Genomic DNA, 18,255 nt, shown 5'->3' on the forward strand with positions numbered 1-18,255 from the left:
CCATGTGGTGGTTCAGACAAGTCAAGAAAATGACCCTCAGCAAATTGCAGGCTGGACTCGATTGATCGGTTTATGACTATATGTTCTTCACTTCTGGAGACATGGGAGATGAGCCTAGAAATTAACACAGTTTAAGTGGGAAAAGCTTGAGGTCATTTTGGGAACCAATCCATTGTCTACTCCTATAGTCATAATACCAGGAAAAGGAAAGATGAGTAATTGCTATCCAAGACTAAAGCTGGTTTTCATGGTGAGAAATCCTCCCTCTTCAGGAATGATCAAATGTGAGGTTTGGAAAACAGCCTTTATAATTACAGACTATACTATTAAGTGCATGGCAAATTAATCATTTGACTCCATGGCATGGTGGTATCCCATAATGACAGGTTAATGGATTCCATGCTTAATTTTAAAAAAAGGGGGGGACCATTAGACTTCTAGTAAAGTCAGTACTGTAGCTCTTTGCTGGCCACAGATCCCCTGTTAAACTGGCCTCAAAAGCAAATGTATAGAGAAACTTCGAGCTTCCGAACTGGTTTAATGGGTTTCACAGAAGGGGTTCAAAGGTAGCTTTCTTGTCGATTTACAATTAGGCAATGGAGGCTTAAATAGAGCTCATATGCTGACCTCAGGGTGCTCTGGAAATGAGACATCTGGAAACTGACCCCGTTTCCTGAATCTCTCAGCTGATTCTACTTCCTCTCTGAACTGTGCTCATCAGTGTTTGAATCTGTCCAAGTCAGTTCTGAAGAGGAAGTTCCAGTCTCTCCTCCCCCGACACGTCTGCGTGTAGAACCTGACAGGAGTTCCGGGGGCGGGGAGCTGGCAGGATCAGAGGGCAGGATGGGGCAGAAGTAGTGCTCCCGGGCAGACGCTGAGAGTGGAGTCATGCACAACCAACCAGGCGAAGAAAACATGCAGGCCAGCTTCGGCAGGGCGGTTATTCAAGGGCTTCCAATTGTGGAAAGCAGGGTGGAGGTGTCCATCCACCAGTGCCAGGTGGAGCAGGGTTGTTCTGGGATATCTGATTCAAAATAGGTGGAAAGATGGGTCAGGATTCAAGACCTAAACATTGAGGGTTGAAGGACTGTAGGCTCCACATAGCTACCTAGAGCATGCTTGCAATCTTTACTGTACATATGAATCGCCTGGAACCTGGCTAAAAATGCAGATTCTGATTCAGTAAGTCTGGGGCTCTGCAGTTCTAACGAGTTCTCAGGTGATGCCAATGCTGCTGGTTTATGCATCCCACTTGGAATACAGGGGCTACAGCACAGGGCAGGGTCCCTCCTCCTTTTCTCCTAACCATCATGGGCCCTAGAGGAACCGGGAAGCCTGGAGATTGGGCAATAGCACCACTCTTGCCCAACAAAACTGCTGACAGGACACAGCAGCCCAGAGGCTGGGAGCAGTCCAAGCCCTCTCATGAATTCCAGGGCAGGGGCTAAACAACTGGCTGCTGGCTGAGGCTCAGAGCAGAAAGAGCCTGATCAAGGGACATAAGAAAATTATCAAATTAGAAACAAAGATGGGTTATATTTGGTGAATCAGAGGGAAAGGCTTAACAATCTCTGTCCCTTTTTAACACCTCAAATAAAACATCCTCATCACTCCTACCCACTGTGGTCAGTGCTCTGGCTGAGGTCCCTCTGCAGAGTGGAAGTCGTCAAAGCACATTGAACAAATGCTTACCCAGGCAGAGGGTGGGGTTTATGAGCTGTTGCTCTCTCGAACTAACCCTCTAGGAAAATGAAAAGGGAAGATTTCCTCCAGGGCCATTTTCCTGGGCTCTAAATTGGGTGCTTAATGTATGAACTTGGCTATACGATAGCACCCTGTTGTTCAATTAAACACTAATTTAAGTGTTGTTGTGAAGGTATTTTGTAGATGCTGTTGACATCGACAATCAGCTGATGTTAAGTAAAGGTCTTGACAGTCTGGGTGCCTCATCCAATCACTTGAAAGGCCTTAAGAGCAAAAGAGGTTTCTCTGAGGTAGAAATTCCACCTATTAAATGCAACTTCAGCTCCTGCCAGAGAGTTTCCAGCCTGCTGCTCCACCCTACAGACCACAGACTTGCCATTCCCCACAGTCATGGAAGCTATTTGCTTTAAATAAATCTTGTTCCCCATACATTTGATCCTCATTATTCACAGAGTCTCTATTTGTGAATTTGCCTACTTGCTAAAATTTATTATAATGCCAAATTAACACTCACGGTGCTTCCACAGTTATTCCTGGACACGTGTAGAGTGGTGAAAAATTTGTCCCCTAATGCAGCTGTTTTTCCAGCTGAGGTCGAACAAGGTGACTCTCCAACTTCTTGTTCAGCTCTCAGACTGTAAACAAGTGTCCTTTACGTGGTCTGTGTAGTGCCATGATTTTCATATTTTTGTGCTTTTTGTTGGCGATTTTGCTGTTTACAATGGCTCCTAAGCATTTTGCTAAAGTGCCGTCTAGTGTTCTTAATGCCAGAAGGCTGTGATTTGCCTTGTGAGGAAATATGCTTCATTCAGGCATCAGTTATAGTGCTGTTGGCTGTGAGTTCAATGTTAATGAATCAACAGTGTATATTAAGTAAGGTGTCTTTAAATAGAAATACAGATAAAACAAGGTTATATTTTGATCGGTTGAGGAGAATGTGACCAGAGGCTCACAGGAACCTAACCTTGTATTTCCCCTAGGAACAGTGGCTCAGTATATCCTAATTCAGTGTTTGTGGGGACTTTATGGGACATAACTACCATGACTAACGAGAATTGACTCGGCGTGTGTGTGTTGGGGGAGGGCGGCATGCACGCGGGCATCTGCACTACTGGTTCTGTTTCTCTGGAGACACCCGAACTGATGCAGGTACAGTACCACCCTTTCCTCCAGGGCTGGCTGTGCACTGCACAGGTGATGAGGGCCTTTTGTCCTTTCTGCATTCAGATCTCTGACAATATTCTGCAGAAGAAGGAAACCAGTTCACTATAAACCATCTAGTGAATGTTAACAGTCCCCTTTTAAAAGCAGTTTTTCCCTTACTGGGTCATACTTAGGGACAAAAAATATACACAAGCCCTATAATTTGGATGGTATTCCATCTCCCTGATAAAGAAAGAAGTAGGCTAGATTAGGTAATAACTAGAATGCATTTCAGCATTTTTAATGTAATTTGGATGATAAGCCCCAAATTACTTTTCCAATATAAACCAATCAAGTCGATTCCAGTTTGAGTGACTTTACCAAAAATAAACTTCTTTATGAATGTATAAAAAGATAATTAGACTGTCTCCAAGGCATTGGGCCTATTCCCAACAATGGAGAGAAGCCAGCATGTCTCAGAGTGACATGCAGGCACCAATTTAACAACCCACTGCCCTTCCTCTCCCCACCCCAGTGGTCAGCTGTAGTCTTCTCAGAGGCTGTGGTTATGATTCTCACTTGCCTGGTCCACAGCTGCAGGCTCCATTGCTAATTCTAAATTTGTCATCTTCCATGTTGCACTGTCTGACACAGGAGAAACTGGCAAAGAGGAGTCATGTCTTAGTCAAATCCCACCCCGCTCCTGGAATCCCACCCAAGCTCACACTCTCCATGGCGTGGGTCCGCTGTGCCAGCTCTGCGGATATCGTGCACTTTCCCCCACGTGCCCACTGACACCTGAATGAGACTTGAAAAGGCTTATAACTAATTCTCTTTTTCCTTCAAGAACACGTCACAGCTAAGACTAAGCACCATGCATCAGCTTCCACTGATCCTGAAAGAAAATACTGTTTGAAAAAAGCTTCTTTCATGCACAGCTTCAAGAAAATCAGAACACCATTCACTTCTTAGACCACCCATAAGGTAATTCAAGTGTCAAAAAGTGTTCAACGCAAACAGAGGAAGGGGAGAGGGAGCATAATACAGTCTGAAAAACTTTTTTGTATTCAAAAGTGTTTCCCTTTTAATGTTTAGCAATTTTCATGACGTGAATAGTATTCTAAGCTGCTAAATGGTAGAATGGGAACTGCCTTGTCCTGTGACTTTTTTTTTTAATATATAAATTTATTTATTTATTTTTGGCTGTGTTGGGTCTTCGTTTCTGTGGGAGGGCTTTCTGTAGTTGCGGCGAGCGGGGGCCACTTTTCATCGCGGTGCGCGGGCCTCTCACTCTCTCAGCCTCTCTTGTTGCGGAGCACAGGCTCCAGATGCGCAGGCTCAGTAGCTGTGGCTCACGGGCCCAGTTGCTCCGTGGCATGTGGGATCTTCCCAGACCAGGGCTCGAACCCGTGTCCCCTGCATTGGCAGGCAGATTCTCAACCACTGCGCCACCATGGAAGACCCGTCCTGTGACTATTGAATTGATACACTAAGTAAGAATGATATACTAAATACAATTCAAATGAGTATCACCCTTCCACCAAATAAAGAATTGTAGAAATATATGTAGTAAACAAACTGATTGAGTCCAATTATTTCGACCAGAAAAAAAAAAGTCTAAATGGCTAAACAGGACTAACTCTTATGAAGTTTGGCTTATAGGGCCCATCTCTCCCTGTGGCTCTTTGTCCCACATTTTCCCACCCTTCTGGTCACCTCCCTTCCCCCACACCAGGTGTCAGGTGCTCCTTCCCCTGCTCTCAGCTGGTTGCTCCTTTCAAAAGGATTCAATTAAGTCAGGGATTGGAAAAAACAGCCGTCAGGCCAAATGGAGCCTATCTCTTGTTTTTGTAAATGAAATTTTATAGAAACCCGGCCATGCTTATTCCTTACCTCAATGGCTGCCTCTGCCTTACAATGACAAGAGTTGAGTAGCTCCAACAGAGACCTTATGGCCCACAAAGCTTAAAATATTTACTATTTGATCCTTTACAGAAAAAGTCTGCTAGCCCTTGAATCAAGTCCCTCGCACTAAGGTATTACAGTTTTAACATGTTACTTCTCCAGGAGAAGAGATCCATTACTTGGATTTTAATAGGAGGTAACTTCTTAATTTAAAGAAAGTAATGGCTAATAGCAGGATTTTAGTCATCGGCAGTGGGATACTCAGGAGATACTTTGGGGTAGGGGCATTTCTTAAGTTCAGTTACTATCTATTCCACCTGCCCATCAACCCAGTTGTGGGACCACCTACTGAGGATTTTGATAAAGGGTTACAATTGTTTGGAGAAAGACTTAAAAGCGAGGTCGGTCTGAAAGCAGTTTGGGACTGCTGCAGCTGGCATTGTGGAGAGGAAAACACACAACCCAAGAGATTATAATTTGTCTCCGCCTGACTCAAATGTTTATTCTTATCACTTAAAGACTAACAAAAACATTTTGAGGCCCAGTTAAAGAGAGTCAGATTCCTGACTTCGGTTGTCCCCTAATCTTTTGCCTTTTTACTTTTCACAGATATCTAACTTCACAAAAATAAATCTTTTTTATGGCACACTGAAGATTTTCTCTCTGAAGTTCCCATGAGCAGTGTTATTTATCTATAAAGAAGTCTCCTCCAAGAAAGCAGCAACAACGAGCTCATGGTGCAGCCTTTCTTCCAGAACAGAGGGGCTCGATTCTCACTGGCATTGTTAGGCAGACTCCATGAGACTTTGAAGTGGCCGCTGTACCAAATGGAAACAGAGCATCTGGTTTCCCATCTCAAGGTGATGCACGGGAGTGATGGTCACTCCTAACATTTCGTTTGTTCAGTATATTACATCCCAAAATGTTCTCCTAAACATTCTATTGTTTAATCCTCAGGACAATCCTTTGACATGAAAATTGTCATCCCCTTTTTACAGGTAAGGAAACGAAGGATGTGAAGGGTTAAATGACTCACTTTAGATCAAAGGGCGGTTGAAGGTGGATTCAGAAGAAAAAGTCAGGTCTTCAGAGTCCTCTCAGGGTAGGGGTTTATTCTCTGAGCTCATGCTGGAAGAAACCTGGGGCCTCATCAAGAGCAGTGAGACTAGTGCAGTCATTTGTGGAAGTCTTGAAGGTCAAGGTTTTGTCACTCTTCAGGTACAAGAGTGGTAAGTGGCAGCCTAAAGAGGTATAGGCTTCATTCAGATGTGCCTATGAGCTACCCAAGGTGAGCACCAGGATGTCATCCCACATGGCTCCTGGACCCTCCTGGGATGGTGCTCATATAGCACTAACACTTCAGCGGGGCTTTGTGCAAACTAGAAAATGGCAGGCCAATTATACAAAGGTGTTCCTTCCCTCAGCTGACTCAGCCCTGGGCCAGGCCTCAGCTCAGCAAGCTGAGTGGGCTAGATCCAGCCCCTGCTTGAGTCCTTCACCCAGAAAAGGCATCATTGTCCAGGCACAGCTGGTACAACCATCCTGGGCCCACCCAGTTCAGAGAGCTCCCTTCACCAAGAGGGGATGTTTCTCAAAAGAAAGATAACCTTATTGAGAAGAACTGAATCCATACGGGACCATAAACACTGCACAGTGTACCAAGAAGGTGCCAGTTACAGTCTGAACTTAGTATGGTTTGGGTAGTGATGACAGTCTTTCTGAGCTGGAGAACTAGAGCTGGTCACAGTCCAGCTCATCTCCCTTACCTGGTCCTCCCTCTTAGCTAAGCCCCTCTCTGTATCCCACTCAAGCCCATTTCTCCCATTCATTTAAGTGCTGCCTCACTGAATGGAAACTTCCTTGAACTGGAGGGAACACACAGCTAGCAGAAGGGTGTAATTATTCTTTGTGAGTGGATGGGTGGCCACCCGCTTCAGCATGTCTCTGTCACACCAAGACAGGCGACCCTGCTGGGCTAGGGCATCTTCTCCAAGACTACACATTTCCAAGACACCAGCTGCCATCAGAACATCCTGGGTCTCTTCCCGTTCCTCCTCTAAATGTTCTTGGGAGCCCATATCATCCTCTAGGCCACTGGGCAAAGTCCAGCTGAGCTCATTAATCATATACAGTCACCTTTCCTTGCTCAGAGATCAAAGGCAGCAAGAGCTCACAATCCTCTCTTGAATTGTGTTTTCACAGGATTTGAAGGAAGAATGGATCCAAGAGCAAAAAGGCAGCTCCACCTAACCCTGGGAGGGACCAGTAAGCAACTCAGGGTGCAACTACTAAGAAAGCAGGAGGAAAGTGAGCTGGGAGCTACTCTTCTTCATGTAGAAATGAATCCTCAGACTAAGAGTTTCAATTTACACTGAACACATTCCATTTTTTAAAATGAATTTTATTGGAGTATAGTTGCTTTGCAATGTTGTGCTAGTTTCTTGCTGTACAGCAAAGTAAATCAGTCATATATATACATATATCCACTCTTTTTTCGATTTCCTTCCCATTTAGGTCACCACAGAGCATTGAATAGAGTTCCCTGTGCTATACAGTAGATTCTCCTTAGTTATCTGTTTTATACATAGTTGGGTATATATGTCAGTCCCAATCTTCCAGTTCATCCCACCCCCACTTCTCCGCCTTGGTAACCACATGTTTGTTCTCTACATCTGTGACTGTATTTCTGTTTTGCAAATAAGTTCATCTCTACCATTTTTCTAGATTCCACATATAAGTGATATTATACGATATTTGTTTTCCTCTTTCTGGCTTACTTCACTCTGTATGACAGTCTCTAGGTCCATCCACGTCTCTGCAAATGGCACAGTTCCATTCCTTTTTATGGCTGAGTAATATTCCATTGTGTATAAATATGTACCACATGAACACATTAAATTTAAAGGTGCCTTGCCTTGCACTTATACAGTGTGCCAAAAGGGGTGCTGAAATCATTTCCAGTCTTGTTCTGATAACTACTACCACCATGATCCACATAAAAATGGTTGAGCAAGTGAATATGTTTCAACAACTTGCCATCACCTTTTCTTTTTTTTTTCCCCAGAACCACCAACAGCCCGCCCCCCACTTTCCCCCCTTGGTGTCCATACATTTGTTCTCTACACTTGTGTCTCTATTTCTGCCTTGCAAACCGGTTCATCTGTACCATTTTTCTAGATTCCACATATATGCGTTAATATATGATATTTGTTTTTCTCTTTCTGAGTCACTTCACTCTGTATGTTAGTCTCTAGGTCCATCCACATCTCTACAAATGACCCAATTTCGTTCCTTTTTACGGCTGAGTAATATTCCATTGTATATACATACCCCATCTTCTTTATCCGTTTGTCTGTCGATGGGCATTTAGGTTGCTTCCATGGCCTGGCTATTGTAATGGTGTTGCAATGAACATTGGGGTGCGTGTGTCTTTTTGAATTATGGTTTTCTCTGGGTATATAACCAGTAGTGGGATTGCTGGATCATATAGTAATTCTATTTTTAGTTTTTTAAGAAACCTCCATATTGTTCTCTATAGTGGCTGTGTCAATTTACATTCCCACTAATAGTGCAAGAGGGTTCCCTTTTCTCCATATCCTCTACAGGATTTGTTGTTTGTAGATTTTCTGATGATGCCCATTCTAACTGGTGTGAAGTAATACCTCATTGTTGTTTTGATTTGCATTTCTCTAATAATTAGTGATGTTGAGCAGCTTTTCATGTGCTTCTTGGCCATCTGTATGTCTTCTTTGGAGAAATGTCTGTTTAGGTCTTCTGCCCATTTTTGGATTGGGTTGTTTGTTTTTTTAATATTGAGCTGCATGAGCTGTTAATATATTTTAGAGATTAATCCTTTGTTCGTTGATTTGTTTGCAAATACTTTCTCCCATTCTGAGGGTTGTCTTTTCGTCTTGTTTATAGTTTCCTTTGCTGTGCAAAAGCTTTGAAGTTTCATTAGGTCTCATTTGGGTTTTTTTTTTTTTTATTTCCATTACTCTAAGAGGTGGGTCAAAAAATATCTTACTGTGATTTATGTCAAAGAGTGTTCTTCCTATGTTTTCCTCTAAGAGTTTTATAGTGTCCGGTCTTACATTTAGGTCTCTAATCCATTTTGAGTTTATTTTTGTGTATGGTGTTAGGGAGTGTTCTAATTTCATTCTTTTACATGTAGCTGTCCAGTTTTCCTAGCACCACTTATTGAATAGACTGTCTTTTCTCCATTGGCTATCCTTGCCTCCTTTGTCATAGATTAGTTGACCATAAGTGCGTGCGTTTTTCTCTGGGCTTTCTATCTTGTTCCATTGATCTATATTTCTGGTTTTGTGCCAGTACCATATTGTCTTGATTACTGTAGCTTTGTAGTATAGTCTGAAGTCAGGGAGTCTGATTCCTCCAGCTCTGTTTTTTACCCTCAAGATTGCTTTGACTATTCGGGGTCTTTTGTGTTTCCTTACAAATTTTAAGATTTTTTGTTCTAGTTCTGTAAAAAATGCCACTGGTAGTTTGATAGGGATTGCATTGAATCTGTAGATTGCGTTGGGTAGTATAGTCATTTTCACAGTATTGATTCTTTCAACCCAAGAACATGGTATATCTCTCCATCTGTTGGTATCATCTTTAATTTTTTTCAACAGTGTCTTATAGTTTTCTGAATACAGGTCTTTTGTCTCCCTAGGTAGGTTTATTCCTAGGTATTTTATTCTTTTTGTTGCCATGGTAAATGGGAGCGTTTCCTTAATTTCTCTTTCAGATTGTTCATCATTAGTGTATTGGAATGCAAGAGATTTCTGTGCATTAATTTTGTATCCTGCAACTTTACCAAATTCATTGATTAGCTCTAGTAGTTTTCTGGTGGCATCTTTGGGATTCTCTATGTATAGTATCATGTCATCTGCAAATAGTGACAGTTTTACTTCTTCTTTTCCAATTTGTATTCCTTTTATTTCTTTTTCTTCTCTGATTGCCATGGCTAGGACTTTCAAAGCTATGTTGAATAGTAGTGGCAAGAGTGGACATCCTTGTCTTGTTCCTGATCTTAGTGGGAATGGTTTCAGTTTTTCACCATTAAGAATGATGTTTGCTGTGGGTTTGTCGTATATGGCCTTTATTATGTTGAGGTAGGTTTCCTCTATGCCCACTTTCTGGAGAGTTTTTATCATAAATGGGTGTTGAATTTTGTCAAATGCTTTTTCTGCATCTATTGAGATGATCATATTGTTTTTATTCTTCAGTTTGTTAATATGGTGTATCACTTTGACTGATTTGTGTATACTGAAGAATCCTTGCATCCCTGGGATAAATCCCACTTGATCATGGAGTATGATCCTTTTAATGTGCTGTTGGACTCTGTTTGCTAGTATTTTGTTGAGGATTTTTGCATCTATCTTCATCAGTGATATTAGTCTGTAATTTGCTTTTTTTTTTTAAATTAGTTTCTGCTTTATAACAAAGTGAATCAGTCATACATATACATCTGTTCCCACATCCCTTCCCTCATGCATCTCCCTCCCTCCCACCCTCCCCATCCCACCCCTCCAGGCGGTCACAAAGCACCGAGCTGATCTCCCTGTGCTATGCGGCTGCTTCCCACTATCTATCTACCTTACGTTTGGTAGTGTATATATGTCCATGCCTCTCTTTCGCTTTGTCACAGCTTACCCTTCCCCCTCCCCATATCCTCAAGTCCATTCTCAAGTAGGTCTGTGTCTTTATTCCCGTTTTGCCCCTAGGTTCTTCATGACTTTTTTTTTTAAAATTCCGTATATATGTGTTAGCATACGGTATTTGTCTTTCTCTTTCTGACTAACTTCACTCTGTATGACAGACTCTAGGTCTATCCACCTCATTACAAATAGCTCAGTTTCGTTTCTTTTTATGGCTGAGTAATATTCCATTGTATATATGTGCCACATCTTCTTTATCCATTCATCCGATGATGGACACTTAGGTTGTTTCCAGCTCCGGGCTATTGTGAATAGAGCTGCAATGAACATTTTGGTACATGTCTCTTTTTGAATTATGGTTTTCTCAGGGTATATGCCCAGTAGTGGGATTGCTGGGTCATATGGTAGTTCTATTTGTAGTTTTTTAAGGAACCTCCATACCGTTCTCCATAGTGGCTGTACCAATTCACATTCCCACCAGCAGTGCAAGAGTGTTCCCTTTTCTCCACACCCTCTCCAGCATTTATTGTTTCTAGATTTCTTGATGATGGCCATTCTGACTGGTGTGAGATGATATCTCATTGTAGTTTTGATTTGCATTTCTCTAATGATTAATGATGTTGAGCATTCTTTCATGTGTTTGTTGGCAGTCTGTATATCTTCTTTGGAGAAATGCCTATTTAAGTCTTCTGCCCATTTTTGGATTGGGTTGTCTGTTTTTTTGCTATTGAGCTGCATGAGCTGTTTATAAATTTTGGAGATTAATCCTTTGTCAGTTGCTTCATTTGCAAATATTTTCTCCCATTCTGAGGGTTGTCTTTTGGTCTTCTTTATGGTTTCCTTTGCTGTGCAAAAGCTTTGAAGTTTCATTAGGTCCCATTTGTTTATCTTTGTTTTTATTTCCATTTCTCTAGGAGGTGGGTCCAAAAGGATCTTGCTGTGATTTATGTCATAGAGTGTTCTACCTATGTTTTCCTCTAAGAGTTTGATAGTTTCTGGCCTTACATTTAAGTCTTTAATCCATTTTGAGCTTATTTTTGTGTATGGTGTTAGGGAATGATCTAATCTCAAACTTTTACATGTCCCTGTCCAGTTTTCCCAGCACCACTTATTGAAGAGGCTGTCCTTTCTCCACTGTACATTCCTGCCTCCTTTATCAAAGATAAGTTGGCCATATGTGCGTGGGTTTATCTCTGGGCTTTCTATCCTGATCCACTGATCTATCTTTCTGTTTTTATGCCAGTACCACACTGTCTTAATTACTGTAGCTTTGTAGTATAGTCTGAAGTCAGGGAGCCTGATTCCTCCAGCTCCGTTTTTCGTTCTCAAGATTGCTTTAGCTATTCGGGGCCTTTTGTTTTTCCAAACAAATTTTGAAATTTTTTGTTCTAGTTCTGTGAAAAATGCCATTGGTAGTTTGATAGGGATTGCATTGAATCTGTAGATTGCTTTGGGTAGTAGAGTCATTTTCACAATATTGATTCTTCCAATCCAGGAGCATGGTATATCTCTCCATCTATTTGTATCATCTTTAATTTCTTTCATCAGTGTCTTATAGTTTTCTGCATACAGGTCTTTTGTCTCCTTAGGTAGGTTTATTCCTAGATATTTTATTCTTTTTGTTGCGATGGTAAATGGGAGCGTTTTCTTGATTTCATTTTCAGATTTTTCATCATTAGTGTACAGGAATGCCAGTGATTTCTGTACATTAATTTTATATCCTGCTACTTTACCAAATTCATTGATTAGCACTAGTAGTTTTTCGGTAGCATCTTTAGGATTCTCTATGTATAGTATCATGTCATCTGCAAACAGTGACAGCTTTACTTCTTCTTTTCCAATTTGGATTCCTTTTATTTCCTTTTCTTCTCTGATTGCTGTGGCTAAAACTTCCAAAACTATGTTGAATAAGAGTGGTGAGAGTGGGCAGCCTTGTCTTGTTCCTGATCTTAGTGGAAATGGTTTCAGTTTTTCACCATTGAGGACAATGTTGGCTGTGGGTTTGTCATATATGGCCTTTATTATGTTGAGGAAAGATCCCTCTATACCTACTTTCTGCAGGGTTTTTATCATAAATGGGTGTTGAATTTTGTCGAAAGCTTTCTCTGCATCTATTGAGATGATCATATGGTTTTTCTCCTTCAACTTGTTAATATGGTGTATTACATTGATTGATTTGCGTATATTGAAGAATCCTTGCATTCCTGGAATAAACCCCACTTGATCATGGTGTATGATCCTTTTAATGTGCTGTTGGATTCTGTTTGCTAGTATTTTGTTGAGGATTTTTGCATCTATGTTCATCAGTGATATTGGCCTGTAGTTTTCTTTCTTTGTGACATCCTTGCCTGGTTTTGGTATCAAGGTGATGTCGGCCTTGTAGAATGAGTTTGGGAGTGTTCCTCCCTCTGCTATATTTTGGAAGAGTTTGAGAAGGATAGGTGTTAGCTCTTCTCTAAATGTTTGATAGAATTCACCTGTGAAGCCATCTGGTCCTGGGCTTTTGTTTGATGGAAGATTTTTAATCACAGTTTCAATTTCAGTGCTTGTGATTGGTCTATTCATATTTTCTATTTCTTCCTGAGTCAGTCTTGGCAGGTTGTGCATTTCTAAGAATGTGTCCATTTCTTCCAGGTTGTCCATTTTATTGGAATAGAGTTGCTTATAGTAATCTCTCATAATCTTTTGTATTTCTGCAGTGTCAGTTGTTACTTCTCCTTTTTCATTTCTAATTCTATTGATTTGAGTCTTCTCCCTTTTTTTCTTGATGAGTCTGGCTAATGGTTTGTCAATTTTGTTTATCTTCTCAAAGAACCAGCTTTTAGTTTGGTTGATCTTTGCTATCGTTTCCTTCATTTCTTTTTCATTTATTTCTGATCTGATCTTTATGATTTCTTTCCTTCTGCTAGCTTTGGGGTATTTTTGTTCTTCTTTCTCTAATTGCTTTAGGTGCAGGGTCAGGTTGTTTACTCGAAATGCTTCCTGTTTCTTAAGGTGGGATTGTATTGCTATAAACTTCCCCCTTAGAACTGCTTTTGCTGCGTCCCATAGGTTTTGGGTCGTCGTGTCTCCATTGTCATTTGTTTCTAGGTATTTTTTAATTTCCTCTTTGATTTCTTCAGTGATCACTTCGTTATTGAGTAGTGTATTGTTTAGCCTCCATGTGTTTGTATTTTTTACACATCTTTTCCTGTAATTGATGTCTAGTCTCATAGCATTGTGGTCGGAGAAGATACTTGATACAATTTCAATTTTCTTAAAATTACCGAGGCTTGATTTGTGACCCAAGATATGATCTATCCTGGAGAATGTTCCATGAGCACTTGAGAAAAATGTGTATTCTGTTGTTTTTGGATGGAATGTCCTATAAATATCAACTAAGTCCATCTCGTTTAATGTATCATTTAAAGCTTGTGTTTCCTTATTTATTTTCATTTTGGATGATCTGTCCATTGGTGAAAGTGGGGTGTTAAAGTCCCCTACTATGATTGTGTTACTGTCGATTTCCCCTTCTATGGCTGTTAGTATTTGCCTTATGTATTGAGGTGCTCCTATGTTGGGTGCATAAATATTTACAATTGTTATATCTTCTTCTTGGATCGATCCCTTTATCGTTATGTAGTGTCCTTCCTTGTCTCTTCTAATAGTCTTTATTTTAAAGTCTATTTTGTCTGATATAAGAATTGCTACTCCAGCTTTCTTTTGATTTCCATTTGCATGGAATATCTTTTTCCATCCCTTTACTTTCAATCTGTATGTGTCTCTAGGTCTGAAGTGGGTCTCTTGTAGACAGCATATATATGGGTCTTGTTTTTGTATCCATTCAGCCACTCTGTGTCTTTTGGTGGGAGCATTTAGTCCATTTACATTTAAGGTAATTATTGATATGTATGTTCCTATTCCCATTTCCTTAATTGCTTTGGGTTCGTTATTGTAGGTATATTCCTTCTGTTGTGTTTCTTGCCTAGAGAAGTTCCTTTAGCATTTGTTGTAAAGCTGGTTTGGTGGTGCTGAACTCTCTCAGCTTTTGCTTGTCTGTAAAGGTTTTAATTTCTCCATCAAATCTGAATGAGATCCTTGCTGGGTAGAGTAATCTAGGTTGCAGGTTTCTCTCCTTCATCACTTTAATTATGTCCTGCCACTCCCTTCTGGCTTGTAGGGTTTCTGCTGAGAGATCAGCTGTTAACCTGATGGGGATTCCCTTGTGTGTTATTTGTTGTTTTTGCCTTGCTGCTTTTAATATGATTTCTTTGTGTTTAATTTTTGACAGTTTGATTAATATGTGTCTTGGTGTATTTCTCCTTGGATTTATTCTGTATGGGACTCTCTGTGCCTCCTGGACTTGATTAACTATTTCCTTTCCCATATTGGGGAAGTTTTCAACTATAATCTCTTCAAATATTTTCTCAGTCCCTTTCTTTTTCTCTTCTTCTTCTGGAACCCCTATAATTCGAATGTTGGTGCGTTTAATGTTGTCCCAGAGGTCTCTGAGACTGTCCTCTGTTCTTTTGATTCTTTTTTCTTTATTGTGCTCTGCATCAGTTATTTCCACTATTTTATCTTCCACCTCACTTATCCGTTCTTCTGCCTCAGTTATTCTGCTATTGATCCCATCTAGAGTATTTTTCATTTCATTTATTGTGTTTTTAATCGATGCTTGATTCATCTTTAGTTCTTCTAGGTCCTTGTTAACTGTTTCTTGCATGTTGTCTATTCTATTTCCAAGATTATGGATCTTGGAAATAGAATCTTGGATCAGCTTTACTATCATTATTCTGAATTCTTTTTCAGGTAGACTGCCTATTACCTCTTCATTTGTTAGGTCTGGTAGGTGTTTATCTTGCTCCTTCACCTGCTGTGTGTTTTTCTGCCTTCTCATTTTGCTTATGTTACTGTGTTTGGGGTCTCCTTTTTGCCGGCTGCAGATTCGTAGTTCCCGTTGTTTTTGGTGTCTGACCCCAGTGGCTAAGGTTGTTTCAGTAGGTTGTGTAGGCTTCCTGGTGGGGGGGACTAATTCCTGTGCTCTGGTGGTTGAGGCTCGATCTTGTCTTTCTGGTGGACAGGTCCACGTCTGGTGGTGTGTTTTGGGGTGCCTATGGCCTTATTATGTTTTTAGGTAGCCTCTCTGCTAATGGGTGGGGTTGTGTTCCTGCCTTGCTAGTTGCTTGGCATAGGGTGACCTGCACTGTAGCTTGCTGGTCGTTGACTGAAGCTGGGTGCTGGTGTTGGGATGGAGATCTCTGGGAGATTTTCGCTGCTTGATATTATGTGGAGCTGGGAGGTCTCTTGTGGACCCGTGTCCTGAAGTTGGCTCTCCCACTTCAGAGGCACAGCACTGGCTCCTGGCTGCAGCACCAAGAGCCTTTCATCCACCCGGCTCAGAATAACAGGGAGAAAAAGTAGAAAGAAAGAATTAGTAGAAGAAAGAAAGAGAGAGGGAAAGAAAGGAAGAAGGGAAGAAAGGAAGGAAGGAAGGAAGAAAGAAAGGAGGGAGGGAGGGAGGAAGGATGGAAAGAAAGAAGGAAAGAAAGGAGGGAGGGAGGGAGGAAGGAAAGGAAGAAAGATAGGAGGGAGGGAGGAAGGAAAGAAAAAGAAAGTGGAAAGAAGAAGGGTGGGAGGGAGGAAAGAAAAAGAAAGAAGGAAAGGAGGAGCGGAGGAAGGGAGAGTAGGAAAAAAAGAAAGAGCAGGTAAAGTAAAATAGAATAAAGTATGAAATATAGTAGCGTTATTAAAATTAGAAAGTAATTATTGAAAAAAAAAAAAAAAAAACCGGACCGATAGAACCCTGGGACATATGGTGGAAGCAAAGTTATACAGAGAGAATCTTACACAGAAGATTACACATACACTTTCACAAAAAGAGAGCAGGGGGAAAAATCAAAAATCTTGCTCTCCAAGTCCACCTCCTCAATTTGGGATAATTCGTTGTTAAAAGAGGAAAAGGGCGAGAAGTCTGAAATCTTGCTCTCTAAGTCCACCTCCTTAATTTGGAATAATTCGTTGTAAAAAGAGGAAAAGGGGGGAAAGTCTTAAATCTTGTCCTCAAAGTCCACTTCCTCAATTTGGGACGATTCGCTGTCCATTCATGCACTCCACAGACGCAGGGCACATCAAATGGACCGTGGAGCTTTAATCCGCTGCCTCCGAGGCTGCACAGAGAGATTTCCCTGCCTCTGCTCTCACAGCTCCCGGGTCTCAGCCTTGGACCTGGCCCCGCCTCTGCGCGTAGGTCGCCGGAGGGCGTCCGTTCTTCGCTCAGACAGGGCGGGTTTAAAGGAGCCGCTGATTCGGGGGCTCTGGCTCACTCAGGCAGAGGGGAGGGAGGGGCGCGCAGTGTGGGGCGGGCCTGCGGCGGCAGAGGCCGGCGTGACGTTGCAGCAGCCCGTGGCGCTCCGTGCGCTTTCCCGGGAAAGCCGTCCCCGGGTCTCGGGGACCCCGGCAGTGGCGGGGTGCACAGGCCCCCCGGAAGGCGGGGCGGACAGTGACCCGCGCTCGCACACAGGCCCCGCGGCGGCGGCGGCGGCGGCGGCGGCGGCGGCGGCGGCGGCGGGCGGCGGCGGCGGGCGGCGGCGGGCGGCGGCGGCGGGCCGCGGCGGCGGGCCGCGGCGGGCGGCGGCGGGCGGCGGCGGCGGCGGCCCACGCCCGTCTCCGAGGTCCGTGCCTTAGCCGCGGCTCGTGCCTGTCTCCGGCGCTTCCCCAAGCAGCCCTCTTAATGCCCTCTCCTCGCGCACCAGGAAACAAAAGGGAAAAAAGTCTCTTGCCTCTTCAGCAGCTCCAGACCCTTTCCCCGGACTCCCTCCGGGCTAGCCGTGGTGCACTAACCCCTTCAGGCTCTCTTCCTGCCGCCAGCCCCAGTCCTCTCCCTGCGCTCCGACTGAAAGCCGATACCCGAGCCTCAGCTCCCAGCCCCGCCCGCCACGGCGGCCGAGCAGACAAGCCTCTCGGGCTGGTGTGTGCCTGAGGGCACCGGTCCTCTGTGCCAGAATCTCTCCGCTTTGCCCTCCGCACCCCTGTTGCTGTGCTCTCCTCCGCTACTCCGAAGCTTTCCCCCTCCGCCACCTGCAGTCTCCGCCCGCGAAGGGGCTTGTAGTGTGTAGAAACCTTCCCCCCTTCACGGCTCCCTCCCACTGGTGCAGGTCCCGTCCCTATCCTATTGTCTCTGTTTATTCTTTTTTTCTTTTGCCCTACCCAGGTATGTGGGGAGCTTCTTGCCTTTTGGGGGGTCTGAGGTCTTCTGTCAGCGTTCAGTAGGTGTTCTGTAGGAGTTGTTCCACGTGTAGATGAATTTCTGATGTATCTGTGGGGAGGAAGGTGATCTCCGCGTCTTACTCTTCCGCCATCTTCCTCCGGGGCCACTGTAATTTGCTTTTTTTGTAGTATCTTTCTCTGGTTTTTTTAATCAGGGTGATAGTGGCCTCATAGAATGAGTTTGGGAGTGTTTCTTCCTCTGCAATTTTTTGGAAGAGTTTGAGAAGGATAGGTGTTAGCTCTTCTCTAAATGTTTGATAGAATTCACCTGTGCAGCCATCTGGTTGTGGGCTCTAGTTTGTTGGAAGATTTTTAATCACAGTTTCAATTTCATTACTTGTGATTGGTCTGTTCATATTTTCTGTGTCTTCCTGGTTCAGTCTTGGAAGGTTATACCTTTCTAAGAATTTGTCCATTTCTTCCAGGTTGTCCATTTTATTGGCATAGAGTTGCTTGTAGTAGTCTCTTAGGATGCTTTGTATTTCTGTGGTGTCTGTTGTAACTTCTCCTTTTTCATGTCTAATTTTATCGATTTGAGTCCTCTCCCTCTCTTTCTTGATGAATCTGGCTAAAGGTTTATCAATGTTGTTGA

The sequence above is a fragment of the Mesoplodon bidens genome (genome assembly GCF_964165515.1).
Source record: "Mesoplodon bidens genome assembly, chromosome: 14".
Lineage (NCBI taxonomy): Eukaryota > Metazoa > Chordata > Mammalia > Artiodactyla > Ziphiidae > Mesoplodon > Mesoplodon bidens.